At 33.2% G+C, this 14,515-nt stretch overlaps 1 protein-coding gene across 4 annotated transcripts in view; it reads left to right on the top strand.

Annotated features, from left to right (window-relative positions):
* Positions 1 to 14,515, top strand: part of ptprea (protein tyrosine phosphatase receptor type Ea) — a 78,368-nt gene that overhangs the window by 32,769 nt on the left and 31,084 nt on the right. For all 4 annotated transcript variants that reach the window (XM_082151907.1, XM_082151903.1, XM_082151905.1 and 1 more), the window contains exon 2: positions 5,675 to 5,950. The gene's annotated coding sequence lies outside the window, so the exon portion shown is untranslated. The remainder of the gene's footprint in view (positions 1 to 5,674; positions 5,951 to 14,515) is intronic.

Below are 14,515 nucleotides of genomic sequence, written 5' to 3'. Positions count from 1 at the left end.
CTAGAAGACTGTCTACTGGCAGAACAAACGCTGCTAATTAGTGTGATTCTTGCCCAGGGACACACACACACACACACACACACACACACACACACACACACACACACACACACACACCGCTTTTAAAGCACACAGATCCATATATATATATATATATATATATATATATATATATATATATATATATATATATATATATAAGTGAAACTGCCTTGGTTCGTGTATTTTTCAGCTTTTTCTGACAAACAGTGTTTGTTCAGGGATGTTTAGCGTCTCAGGAGAGGCTAAAGGTGATTGGATGAGCAGTGTGGGTCTCAGCAGTATTACACATTCATGAAAATGCAGTGCAAATGGCCTTTGCACATTTAATAGCTGTTCAAATCTTTCTTTTCTGACTGTATAATTTATTAGTGGTGCTTGCTAAGGAAGGAATCACTATTATTATTGCTCATACTTTGCTTTGAGGATTTGAACAAACCCCTGACCCATCGCATGTGGTGCATAACTCGTGTGTCAGGTTGAATTGCGGTGTGCTATTATTGTTCAGAGCTTTCCTATGTTTGTAGGATATTCACGCGGCTCTTTTTTCCATGCAATTTAATGATATTTTATTTTATTTTATTTTATTTTATTTTATTTTATTTTATTTTATTTTATTTTATTTTATTTTATTTTATTTTATTTTATTTTATTTTATTTTATTTTATTTTATTTTATTTTATTTTATTTTATTTATTTTGCACTAACATTTGTGGTCTTTTTGTCATTTTTAAAGCTTGTCAGACACAATTTTTTATCCACATCTCATTTTGGAAAAATATCTCTGAAATTAAAAGCAGAAATGTAGCTTCTATTTTTGCTGACGTACTTGCATTTTATTCCACTCTGCAAAAATGTGCAGTTTGAGCTTTGAATGAGGGACCACTTTTCTAGGCCGATGAACTTTGAATGCATTTAATGCATTATTGTGCCGGGTTAATTCTATAAAACAGATGTGAATGAAGCTGGCTACTGACAGACGATCAGCTCTGTTCGTTATGGATGCTTCTGTGGTGTGTTCAGAGCTCAGGACGTAAGACCTATTTTGCTGTCATATCCAGAGAAGGAAAGCCTGTTATCATGTAACTGAAGCTTTTGTTATAGTCTCGCAGGACTCGCGCTGTGGAGAGCGTCAGATGTGACCTGCAGGAGGAGAGCAGGTTTTATTCTCTTCTCATCAAGCGAGTTCACGGGCAGGCCATCGCCGTCTGAGATCTGCTGCTTTCATCTGCTCTTTAAAGGTTACACAGACATTTTTCTGCTCGCCAGGGACAACAGAAACGCACAGAGAGGCACAGAGACGTGTGATTATTGATGTTACGCCTCGTGCATTTCCATGGAGATTTTTTGGAAACTTTATATTTGTATTGCCTTTTTGAGTCATCATATGAAAGAAAAGATGCTGATGCTGATTAATCGACCAATAACGGCTCCCACTTACCTGGTTAACAAGGTTAATATTTGTTTTACGTAGGTTTTTTATTTTATTTATTTATTTATATATATATATATATATATATATATATATATATATATATATATATATATATATATATATATATAAATAAAATAAAAAACCTACGTAAAACAAATATTAACCATATATATATATATATATATATATATATACACCTACATATACATATATGTATATACATATATGTATATATATATATATATATATATATATATATATATATATGTATATGTATATATATACATATATATATAAATAAAATAAAAAACCTACGTAAAACAAATATTAACCTTATATTTATATATATATACACACACATACACATACATATACATATATATATATATATATATATATATATATATATATATATATATGTATATGTATGTGTGTGTATATATATATATATATATATATATATATATATATATATATATATATATATATATATATACATTTACATATACACACACACACACACACACACACACACACGCAAATAATAAATTACTTTTTAGTGTTTCAGATTAAATGTTGATTATAATGATTTTAAAGTGGTAACTATTCTAATCTGGTGGAAACCATGGTTATTATGGTCATTTTTGGCAAATTGTGAAATACAAATGCATGATGCATTATCCTATCATGGTAAAGTTTTTTTTAAAAGTTTTTTTAATAATAATTTATTTACCATTTATCATGGTAAAGTTGGCATGGAATTTTCTATTGTTTTGTGTTCCCTACTTTGATGTATATCTGAGTAAATTGGCATTTTGAACTAGAAAAAATGTAGGACGGCCCTTGTGCTGGGTGAGGAGACGTAATGTTTTTGATGAAAGATTACGGGAATTGCACAAATGGTCAATTTAAAGGCACTTGCATTATAATGAGATGTGGCCACATCACCCACAATTCCATGCATCTGAACAAAACACTTGGTAATATGGTAACCCTACTCATGCCGGATGCTTAGACTAGATGTTCATCAGCCTGGATTGCACAAGCATGAAAATCCTGTATGCAGCTTTTCCCAGGTAGATAAATTGTACTTTGTCACGATTGTCTGTTCCTCCTCCTCCTCCTCCTCATCGTGTCTATCAATTGTCTTTCCTTTTTTCACTCTTTATCCAAACCTTCCTCCCACTCCATTCGATCTCTCCGTCTCATTTAAATTCATGTATGGCATCCTCTGGAGGGGCAGCTGGGATTATATGACACACAGAAGCTATCTCTGCGTTCAGGCTCCGATGTGTGGCGATGCCGAGAGCTGTTTCAATTTTAAAAACGCCATCTGAATCTGATGGACTGACGGCTGCTGAATTTGATTCAAATCCTGGGTGGGGGCTTATGTATGCGAAATATCTGGAGCTGTTAAATGCATTCACTCCCATTGCAAACAGCAACAGTGAGCTCCATATGAACGAGGCGTGAAGTCGATTTCCTGTGTAATTTGTGTATGTGAAATGGTTGTGTTTAACAGGACTCGTTCATTAAGTTAAGAGGAAATGGCATTAGTGGCACTTGGTGTTAGTGATGCTATTGCTCAAACTTCAACAAACACGTACTTCATCGATTAACTCGTCCTGCATTATATGTGCTACAGACATGAATGATACCTCAAAACCTAAGTATATTTGTTGAGTTTTGGCCTTTTGGACGATATAATGCAAAGTATAGACTTCTGTTGAGATTTTTGTAAATGAGTTTGATCTTTGTCTGATGTTATTGTCTGATGTCTGATGACAAAGTCTGACATATCTTGTCTGAATACAGGGCATGACTTGAATCAGATTAGCAAATGGGTTGAAATTGAAACCGTGACTCACAAAGTAATGACTAAATGTGTGATTTATGAACATTGTTTATTACCATCATGACACACAGTGTGTTTTCCCTGAGTGTCAAGGCCAGGCCCACATACATGTGGAAAATCAGATCTTAAGACGCTGTGTTCATTATCCCCATTATTCTCATTGTGTCAAGATTATTTTTACTGTACATGGCTCTCTGGAATACATGATTCTGATTGGTCAGTCTTTATATTTGTATATAATATCTCTAAACTGTATAATTGGCCATTGTGTTGTCCCTGGCAACCAATTTCCTATATAGCTTCTCATATCACTTTGTGGTCTCTTTCTTCAAACATAATATAATTATTTAGCCTGTTTACTGTCAGTGTCCTGGTAGCGGGACACTTGGCATGCTTTCCCGTTGCCTTTTCCCCCTATATCACATATCATTCAACTTGGTTAGACATATGGCTTTCATTTTCTTCTTTAGACTCAAATTATATTGTAAAATATATATTTAGCATAAAATAAAAATATGAGCATTTCAGTTTGTTTACTTTACAGTAAAAAAAAAAAAAAAAAAAATACACTTTAATCTTCTGAAGTTGCTGTCACTTATTTATGTGCATTTATTTATTTCAATATGTGGCCATATAATACATTTATTTATTTTAATATTTAGCCATATAGAGTGCATTATTGCCCATTCGCTTCTGGTTCCGGAAGTATTTTTTTCATTCATTTTCCCCATAGGGATTTTAAAATAGTCTTTGTTAAAGAGTTATAAGCCATGAACCAAGTCAAGTCAACGAGGTGAATCATAACAGTAGACACTTTGATTTGAAGCGAAAACGTTTTTGAAAAGTCGAACAAAAATACAAAGGTACAAAACTGTGTGACTTTAGTGAGGGAAAGAACTACGATCCCATGAAGCACAATTGAGTGTGTGTGTGTGTGTGTGTGTGTGTGTGTGTGTGTGTGTGTGTGTGTGTATAGTACCAGTCAAAAGTTTGGAAACATTACTATTTTTTATGTTTTTGAAAGAAGTCTCTTATGCTCATCAAGCCTGCAGTTAAAAAAAAAAAAACAAAAAAAAAAAACAGTAATATTATGAAATATTATTACAATTTAAAATAGTGGTTCTCTTTTTTAATATACTTTAAAATGTAATTTATTTTTGTGATGCAAAGCTGAATTTTCATCAGCAAGTACTCCAGTCTTTGGTGTCTTCAGTCTAATATGCTGATTTATGATCAATGTTGGAAACAGTTGTGCTGCTTAATATTTTTTTTATAACCTGAGATACTTTTTTCACAAATCTTTTGTAACAATATACACTACCGTTCAAAAGTTTGGGAACAATAACTATTTTTTTTTAAAGAAATTAGTACTTTAATTCAACAAGGATGCGTTAAATTGATAAAAGGTGATGGTAACGATTTATATTGTTAGAAATGTTTTTATTTTGAATAAATGCGGTTTTAATGAATAAATGCTGTTAACGTTTTACTCATCAATGAATCCTGAAAAAAGTATTCCAAAACAATATATTAAACAGCACAACTGTTTCCATCATTGATAATAACTGAGTATCAAATCATCATATTAGAATGATTTCTGAAGGATCATAAGACACCAAAGACTGGAGTACTTGCTGATGAAAATTCAGCTTTGCATCACAAAAATAAATTACATTTTAAAATATATTAAAAAAGAGAACCATTATTTTAAATTGTAATAATATTTCATAATATTACTGTTTTTTGTTTTGTTTTTGTTTTTAACTGCAGGCTTGATGAGCATAAGAGACTTCTTTCAAAAACATAAAAAATAGTAATGTTTCCAAACTTTTGACTGGTACTGTATATATACACACACAGGTATTTTGAGAGTGTAGGGAGATCGACTCGATTACATCATTCGCAGTGCTTCATGGGAGTGGGTGGAGCTAAAAAACTATTTTGTGTGTTGCTTTTTTCGTCTCTGATGGCTGTAATTTTCTGTACAGCATCACAGGTAATGTAGTTTCTCATCAGAAATTCCACAGTTATTATTTATTTTTCACATAAAATTATTTTTTAAATAAGTAATGCGGGCTGACAGCTCAAGCAGAAGCAAATGGATTAACAACCTCATAGCTCACAATTTGTCTGTCTTTAAAGGTTTGTAAGTTATTGTTAAAATCAATTTCCTTATAAAAAAAAAACTAAAAAAAACAGTTTTTACTTCCAGATCCCGACTGTTGCAGTCTATAACAAGGGCCTGACCCTGTCAGGGTTTATTGTGCGATAATGACTGGCTTACATAATTACCAGAACAAACATCTAACCTGTGTCTCTCTCTGTTTCTCTCGTTCTCCCTCCAGGTATCACTGAGCTCCTGGATTTCTGCTGCACCTGTTCACTTTGTGGATCTGTGGAATGGATAGATAGATAGATAGATAGATAGATAGATAGATAGATAGATAGATAGATAGATAGATAGATAGATAGATAGATAGATAGATAGATAGATAGATAGATATCTCAGAGAGAGAGTATGAGGCAAAGCTGTAAGTCTGAAGGAGCGATGTGACGGTTGGATTACAGCTCGCCGGCTACAATGGACCTCCAAATCATACACTGAAACCTCACTGCTCAAGGTATGGTCAAAACATTTCCTCAGTAAATACGTCTGGACAAAGTCAGTCAAGTTTTTATTGTTGCTGTTGCATGTAATTTTTTTCTCTGAAGTCCAAGATTTGTCATGGTGTCTTGTGCCAGACTCGGGCATAATAGTTGAAATGACACATTTCCAGCCTCTCCCTCACATTTAGTATTAAACAGGCTCATCTGAAGAGACTCATCTGTAGAGGGCAGTTTGGCTGAATACAGAATAGATGTTGATGACGTGAATATGGTTGGTCATATGTTAATGAGCTCGTGGTTGTGATGTCAATATGCAAGGATTTCTGAGAAAGATGTTTTTGCATTTTCCGGATGAACTGAGGAGGGATTTTTGAGTTGTGAATGTTAGAGTATGTTGACATTTCTCTCATTTCAAAAGAACAAGAAAAATCCCATGATATTGGCCACATTAAAGGAATATCCTGCATTTAATCTAGATAAAAAAAAAAAAAAAAAATTGTTTGTTGTTTACCACAAAACATGATGAGCTTAAATATACTCACCTCCATCTTTTTATGTTCACGCAAACACACTAATGTTTTTAAGATCCAGTTTCAGTCAAATAAGTCAAGCGTAGAAAGTCTGGCCCGTCGGGTTCATTTTTATTTCATCTTTTCACACGTAATGAAAGCTGCATGTTCAGCACACTCTCTGATCCTCTCAGTCTGCAGGAATATTCAAAGGATTTTTCTTGTTCTTTTTGTTTTCTCATTGTTCCTGTTATTGCTGCTTCACTGGCACAGCGTTTCTCATTATCAGAGCTGTTACCAAACGCTCCACAGAGGCCTGAAGACATGGAGATATCCCAGCGGGTTGTGTGCAAACGTGTGTGTGTTTGTGAGTCTGTGCATGTGTGTACTAGTGTTCAGGACTTGTTTAAGGAATGTGTGGAAGTGTATGTATCTTATCCAAAGGTTAAGGAGTGTTTCAGACTCGAGCAGGAAACCTGGCTGCACAGGAAAGGAAATAACTTATCAGGCGGCAGATGGAGGACAGCATGTGCTACACACACACACACACACACACACACACACACACACACACACACACACACACACACACACACACACACACACACACACACACACACACACACACACACACACACACACACACACACACACACACACACACACACACACACTCTAGGGATGGATGACATTTTTCAGCTTTTTGACCTATATTTTCTATGTTGTTGTTCATACCTACAGTTCAAAAGTTTGGTGTTGGTAAAATGTTTTTTGAAAGAAGTCTCGTATGCTCACCAAGGCCACTTTTCTTATTTATTTTTTTATTCTGTAAAATCAATAATTGTATTAAATATTATTACAATTTAAAATAAATGTTTTCTATTTGAATATATTTTAAAATGTAATTTATTCCTGTGATCAAAGCTGAATTTTCAGCATCATTACTTAAATAACATCATTATTTTCAGTCACATGATCCTTCAGAAATCATTCTAATATGATGATTTGCTGCTCAAGAAAAAGAAAATATAATTATTATCAATGATGTAAGCAGTGCTTCATATTTTTGTAAAAACACTATATATATATATATATATATATATATATATATATATATATATATATATATATATATATATATATATATATATATATATATATATATATTTTTTTTTTTGGGGGGATTCTTTGATTAATAGAAAGATAAAAAAATCTGAATTTATTTGAAATTTATATTTTTTGTAACATTATAAAATGTCTTTGTCACTTGTGGACACTTTAGTTTCTTCAAAAGAATCTTACTGTCGTCAAACTTTTTATGTATATTTATGTATATTTCTTCTGAAATGGTTTAAATAGATGATTGTTCCGAATTAGATTCAGTCCAAAAAAAGTCCACATAAAATGGTTTTAAATAATTCAAATAATAATCATGTTTTCTAGTTTTTTTTTTTTTTTGAATCTTTTCATTACAACAAACAGTTTAAACTGATTCAGCTGTCCAGTATTTTTGCTGCAGAATATTAAATTATAGTTCATTGGCCAAATAAAAGCACATTTAAATCATCGTGATTATTTACAGAGTTGGTTGATTTTATATTGTCAGCAAAACCACTGCGAATCACCCGTACATTCATGAGCTCTACACTAACACGTCTACACTCACAAATGCTCATCAGAAACCCTGTGTATGTGGCCCGGTCTGTCCGCTCCAAACGCCAAGCGGAAGTGTGTGAAGTGCCGTTCATCTATCAGACTGGAGGTTGTCCTCCTGATTGTTATCATTCATCACACTGTGATATTTACAAGAGCTTTGCTGCTCTCTTCTCTCACAGCATAAAAAAAAAAAAAAAAAAAGAACACTCATGTCGTTCCAAACCTGAATGGATTTCTTTCCTCTGTAGAAAATGAAAGGAGAGTATCTTGGCTGAATGGAGACCAAAAATGACTAAAAAGCTCCATAAAAGTAGTCAGTATGACCGGTGTGCTGTCATCCAAGGCTTATGAAGTCATATGAGAGCTTAATGTGAGGAATGAGCACAAATGTCGACCTTTATTCGCTGCTCTGTTCTTTTGAGTCCACGTACACTCGTACATGCCGTTCAAAAGTTTGAGGTCTGTGAGGTTTTTAATGCAGAAGTCTCTTCTGCTCACCAAGGCAGAATCAAAAATACAGTAAATACAGTAATATTGTGAAATATTATTACAATTTGAAATAAATGTTTTCTATTTGAATATATTTTAAAATGTAATTTATCCCTGTGATGCAAAGCTGAATTTTCAGCATCATTACTCCAGTCTTCAGTGTCACATGATCCTTCAGAAATCATTCTAATATGATGATTTGCTGCTCAAGAAAAAATATCAATGTTGAAAACATATTTTATGGAAACTGTGGATTATCTGATGAATTGAAAGGAACATTTATTTGAAATAGAAATCTTTTGCATCATCATAAATGTTTATATATATATATATATATATATATATATATATATATATATATATATATATATATATATATATATCAATTTAATGCATCCTTGCTGAATAAAATAATTAATTTGTTTCAAAGAAAATAAGATGCATTGATGATTGAATTGACATGATTGAATGTCATTGCTCATTCAAAGCTATCATGTGACTTTGAAAGGCTTGGAATATAGTGTACAAGAAGCATGGACTACATTTGTAATACTTTTATGGTCCTTTGTTAATAATTTTTGCAGCTTCAAAGCTATTATAATTCTAAGAGCAGCGCAAACATTCTGTGAATAAGAAGGTTTGGAATGTGGACAAAGTGTTCTTATTAACCCGATGATTCCATCCAGACGGCGTTTCAGCATCTTTAATGATGGTAAAACACTCGAGACGTCTCTCCTCCTCTGTCTGCTCAATCTCTCATCTCTCTCTCTCTACGATCGTTTGAGTCTTTTCATTTCCTGCGCTGTCTCGGCTCAGGACCAATCAAAGCTGGGATTGCCCTCCCCTGCTTTCCTGCATGGATTTCATGTCTCATTAATAAAATGCCAGCACACACACACACACACACACACACAAACATGTGCACACACTCTTTCTCTCTCACAATGAACCATCCGATTCATCAGAGCGTGTTATAATGTCACGGCTCCCCTTGGTTTACAACTCTGTCCTGTGTAGTGTCCTCAACGGAGACTGACATTCTTCTAATCCAATCAGTCATGGGTGGGTGGGGCTTATGGTGAGAGCTGGACTCTGATTGGCTGTTTATTTCACTGCAGTATCTGTCAGTCAAATGTGGCGTTAAAGGTGAAGTGTGCAGTTTTATGTTATAGATGAACATAACCCTGTGGTATTTGGGATCTAGTTATTCAATTCCATTTGGTGATATTAGTGGTGCAGAAATGACACACTTCACCTTTAATAAACCAAAGGCATGATGAGAAAGTTTATAAATTGAATTATGTTTTGTTTTATTGTGCAAAATTCATGAAAAAAAAATGCATCAATTTCTAACTTGCTTTGCAGTGTTATTTTAGTATTATTCACATTCTATTATATTTTATATTAATATTTGTAATTGGCTTTATTTTTATTTAAGTGTTATGTGCTTTTGTCCTTTTATTTGTTTCTTTTGAAATAGTTCTATTTAGCTTTAATTAAATAATCTATTAATTTTACTTTTAGTAATTTTAGTACTTCAATTTAAACATGTTCATTTCAATTAGTAGCCAAGACAAAACCTCTCATTTTTCATTTACATTTTTTTAAGTTAAAATTTTTCATCTAATGTTTGTACTTTATTTCAGCTTGATATCAATAAATGAAAAGTACTTTTAATACATAATTTTAGTTTGGTGTTACCAAACAGTGTTGCATTACAATCAATTTCAGATATATACAATCAAGTCCCGGCCTACGTTTTTTTATTTTTTTATTCTCGTTCAATATCCTGTTTCATTCAGAAATGCTTCCGATTTTAGAAGCAAAATGGGTTGCAAATGCAGCTTCATGTTGACTTTAAACTCAAAGAATATAGCGATTCAGTCTCAGATTTTGTCTCAGGTTGTTGCAGCTGTGGGTGTTTTGGGAGGTATGAGTATCTTTACCATGTTTGCCTCTTTATTTGCTCTGATGTGTCAGACTGGCACTGCGTTTGGCAGTGGCCACGCCCCCTCTGTATGATGCCACCCCTCATGTGACCCGGCCTGCAGAGAGAGAGAGAGAGAGAGAGAGAGAGAGAGAGAGACACTCGGCCTGAAGGGGCTCAGATCAGTGGCCTCTTGTTGTGAGTGCGTGTTTGTGCGGGGATAGTTTATGTGTGTGTGTGTGTGTGTGTGTGATCAGGACAATAGCGCTCAGTGTAAATCCAGTGCGGCCCAGATTTTTATAGTTCTTTCTCACAAGCCAGTCCGAGCGAAAAACATCCTTATGCAACCTTAATCAACAACATGGCACTGGCAGTCTGCTCCCACACAGCACGGCATGCTGTAGTCTGTCAGGTTGAGAGCCGGGCATCTGGAAACAGTCTCTGAGGAATTCTGCAGGGTGAGAATGATCTGACTGAACCTGCTGTGTTACGTCCAAATAAAAGCTTGAGCATGCTCTGAAAAGCTGGTTGTGATGTGACATGGAATAAACTATTTTAATAATGTAAAGGCATAAAACATCATAAAATAAAATGAAAGTAGTTCATATGACTTGTGCTCTATGTTCCAAGTCTTCTGATGCAATACGACAGGCTTGTGATATCACTGTACAGAAACACTGGGCTCATGAATATTAATTAGCTTGCACTGATGCTGTGTTGTATTCTGTGGTCCCGCTAGCTTATTAATATTCATGAGCCAAAATTCACTTTAGTAGAATTTACAAATTGTATTGTCTGTGTAAATGCGCATTGTTTTAAATGTTTTACATAGTTTTGTCAAAACTGAAATTTCAACAATTCAACAACAAGAGAAGATTAGAAATAAAACTTACAAAATCGTGTAAATCAATTCTCAGCATAATGAATTTCCCAGTATAAAAAAATAATTGTTTATATATATAATATAGTGTGTGTGTGTGTGTGTGTGTGTGTGTGTGTGTGTGTATATATATATATATATATATATAATTTAAAAACAAAATACGTTTATGAAAAATAATAATTATATATATATATATATATATATAAATTAACACTTTTTAATTTTTAAAAACAATACGTTTATGAAAAATTCTCTCTCTCTCTCTCTCTCTATCTCTCTCTCTATATATATATCATTTTTCATAAACATTGTTTTTAAAAACTGTAAAAAAAACTTTCATTTATATATATATACACACACACACACTGTATTATATATATATATATATATATATATATATATATATATATATATATATATATATATATATATATATATATATATATATATATTTAAAAAACAAGTTTATGAAAAATTATCATTTTATATAAACATTTTTCATAAACGTGTTGTTTTTAAAAATTGTAAACAAAAACTTTAATCTATATATATATATATAAAAAATTATTTTATTTTTTTACAGGACGTGTAAAGTTAGTATGGCACATTTTTCTCACTTGTAGGTTCCTGAGCAATTTTTATTCCAGCCAAATATCAATCTTTTAATAACGTCAAGTTCATCAGTGTAGATTTTACACAAAATGTGCATCACTCAACTAAAGTATAAACCCTAGAATTAATCTGCTAATGTTGATCTGTTCAGGATTAATTTGTGTTTGGGGAACTGGGCTTTCGTTTCATGTGAAATCACCGGTTACCTTGGCTGTGAAGATCAGCTGTTGAACTGTAGAATGTAAAAGCTCAGCTGGCACAGCCTGTGACGTACATCTGTCCTCACACACTCATCTTCAAAGAAACGTTTGCCAGATGCACATAAAACTCTAGTTGGGTGTTTAACAGGGTGTCTGTTTGAAATTTACTTGTGGTCATGGAACAGTTAAATATTGTTCCATTTTATTGGCCTGACCAGGTGTTGGCCTCTCTCAGTAAACCGTGGGGTGTTTTACTGGAAAATAAAGTGTTCTGGAAAACTTAACAATGGAGGACATAAATATATATATATATATATATATATATATATATATATATATATATATATATATATATATATGTTTACAACAGTGTACTTTTATATTCATTTATAATACAAAATATATAAAAAAAAAAAAATATATTTTTATTTCAGTTTAATTTTTTTTTTTGAAATGTTAGTACTTTGGCTTAACTTACTTTATTTGTAATTTTCTTGTAAGTTTTTTTCTTCTAATATTCATATTTCACTTTATGTCAGCTTCATTTCAATTTACAAAAATGCGTTTTAACAGATTGATTTTTAGTTTTTATTAATGATAACACTTTTTCCTATGTTCTAAAATTGCTGAGCTTAAAGGAACAGGTAAATTTTGACTAAATAAGTTCTATAAAGTAATAGAAAAACAATATGTTTGTTAAAACCAGTGAGTTGTTCATGCCTGAAGCACCATTAGCTCTGGCACAAGACGACTCTCTCGCTCGACCCTTCGGCTTCAGCTGGTTGATTTATTTACTCAAGATTTGGCAACAAGGTGTAGTTGTATGAGACGGGTCTTTGGCAAATGCAATATACTTGTTTAAATCCACATTACTGCATAACCAGCATTAGCTTCTCGTTCAATCTGCGGATGGCTAGCAGAATTGATTTGCGTGTCAGATTGTGTTTCTCCAGGGAATATTTCAGCAAACGCCAGAGTGAAATGAGCGACGAGAAATGTTTCTGGACTAAAAATACACGTTTTAAACCAGCAAGAATGAATTTTGTGGTCAATATGTTCGACGTAGAGTCACATTATGATAAAAAATATCTGTCCTAAAAATACGAGTTTTGACGTTGGATCTTTTTAGTGGTCTAGGAGGTTCTCTATATTGATGCATTTTTTCGTGATCATATGTGTGCGTGTGTTTCTCATGCAGAGCCCAAGGCCGCAATCTTCGTTTCTCAAACCACATCGGTTGTCACGTTTCCATGGCAACCCTCAGGAAGATGATGCGACTGCTGTCTGGCATCATTCGGGTCTCTATATATGTGATGTGACCTCTCTCTGCAGGCCTGCATTAATGCATGTGTCTTTCAGTGGAGGGTTAACTTGACGGTCGAGACTCGCGGTGTTGTTGTTGTTTGGTGGTCGCTGTGGGTTTGTGTGTTGGGTGAGTCTCTTTCTCTTAAATGGGTCAGTGCGTAAAAACCCACATGACAGATGGACCATCTCGAGAAAGAGATAAAGAGCATAAAGACCTCCTCTTATAAGACAGGATATTAATGAAAACTGAAAGAACTTAAATGCGATCTAAAAGGATTATTAAAAGATAGAATGAGAAAATAAAAAGGCCTTTGCTCTCTGGTGGTTGAACTCGTTTTAATGGCGTCTCCCAGGGTTGACTTTGCTTTGAGGTTTCTCTGAATTAGACCAAATGTGCCTGGCTTAGTTTCCTACAGATCCGTCCGTCTGATTCACAGAGACGGTATTGTAGCAGGCAGGAGAACAGCGCTCAGTAGGTCCAGCAAAGATCAGTTTAGTAGATTATTTGGCTGAAAACCTGTCTAGAACACGTCTGAGTCATATTCCATACAGAAAACAAAAGGAATGAGCAACAAATTATATTTTGCCTAAAAAGATGAAGCCAGTCTATCACATGATCCTTTAGAAATCATTCTAATATTCTGATTTATTATGAGTGTTGGACACAGTTCTGCTGCCTAATATATTTGATGAATAAAAGGTTAAAAAGAACTGCATTTATTCAAAATAAAAAAATATTTTCTAATAATATAAATCTTCTTTACTATCACTTTTTATCAATTTAACACATCCTTGCTGAATAAAAGTATTGATTTATTTCAAAAAAAGAAAGAAAAAAAATTACTGACCCCAAATGACTGACCAGTCGTGTATATTGTTGTTACAAAAGATTTCTATTTTTAAAACATTTGCTTCTTTTTTATTTTTTTATTTTTTTTTATTTTTTTATTCATCAAAGTATCCTAAAAAAGTATCACAGGTTATGAAAAAATATTAAG

The sequence above is a fragment of the Leuciscus leuciscus genome, assembly GCF_965113295.1.
Source record: "Leuciscus leuciscus genome assembly, chromosome: 21".
Lineage (NCBI taxonomy): Eukaryota > Metazoa > Chordata > Actinopteri > Cypriniformes > Leuciscidae > Leuciscus > Leuciscus leuciscus.
The sequence above is the reverse complement of the archived record's forward strand: the minus strand, read 5'-3'. Positions and strand labels throughout refer to the sequence as shown.